This window comes from Pinus tabuliformis, chromosome 5_2 (assembly GCF_031772625.1).
Source record: "Pinus tabuliformis cultivar Carrire ecotype Pingquan chromosome 5_2, CPIR1, whole genome shotgun sequence".
Classification (NCBI taxonomy): domain Eukaryota; kingdom Viridiplantae; phylum Streptophyta; class Pinopsida; order Pinales; family Pinaceae; genus Pinus; species Pinus tabuliformis.
This window is the reverse complement of record NC_142306.1, coordinates 254,375,194-254,376,442: the sequence shown is the minus strand read 5'-3', so window position 1 is coordinate 254,376,442 and position 1,249 is coordinate 254,375,194.

Genomic DNA, 1,249 nt, shown 5'->3' with positions numbered 1-1,249 from the left:
TCTTATATTTGACCCTGTGTGGTCATTGGAATTCTTGAGCTGGTTGGCCAGTGGAATTCCATAATGGTTTGGTATGGTATTTATTCAAGAACTGTCTAGATGTGAAAATTATTGAATCTGGTTGTGGAAACCAGTTCCCATGGGTTGGGAGGAGCATTATTTTGTCACTATAGTTCTCAAAGTAGGAAAAATTAACTAGCTAGTTATGTGTTGTGTTAAGAATGAATTTTATATATAAATGTGTAAAAATGTTATGTACTTCTTGACATGGAAGGAGTCTTGTGCTTATTAAAGAGTTATTGGTAGTTGAGTTCCTTTATTGTATTACCAATCTTTTCAATATCTTAGCAGGGACTAAGACAATATGCACTTGGTGCATTTATTGATCACTTTGATGATTACAGAGCATTAGGTGCGCTCTGAGTACTTTTAGAAGACAATGTGCACATGGTGCAGTGATTTATCAGTTTGATGATTAGAGTGTTGGTTCTCTCCAAGTATTTGTAGAAGTACTGCGATTGAAATATCACCTAACATTGCATAATTGATTGATAGTTAAAAGTATTTCATTTGATTGAAAATGTTGTGACTAATATGATTATGTTGCATTTGTTAGTCATATATTATAGGGTGCTTGTCATGGAGTGTGGATGGGTTTCCAAAAACATCCTTAGAGAACTTATAGAAATGTGACCATGACTTTCAAGAGTAATGGGTAAGTGATGGTAAGTTGGTATAGATATTATGTTTTATCTCTAAAAATATTGAATAATGAATTAGTGATGGAAAATGAAACTTGTGTATTTTTGTAGCTATAAATGCCTATAATTTTTGATAAAAACACTATCATTTTTGGTTATTGATATTTTTTTGGAGATGAAATCCTTAATTTTGAGGGGGCAGGATCCTCTCTTAGGTGGTTTAGATTGTTATATCACGAGTAGAATTTAAAATTTTAGTGAGAGATGAACACTAAGGATGGTGTTCTCTCTAAGGGGGGAGTATGTGATAACCCTCTGTAGAACATTCCATAAATATATATTTACATGAGTGAAAGAGAATTATTATTAACCATTCCCACCAAGAATATTTAGAAGTTAAAATTAGTTCTTGATAACTGCTTTTATTTTCTTTATTCAGAAAAACCATTTTACATGAGGATAGGAAAACGTTTAATGGATTCTTCAATAACTAATTTACATTCTTTATGGAAGGGATGAACAAAACGCCTGCGTGGTCTTACCTTTTT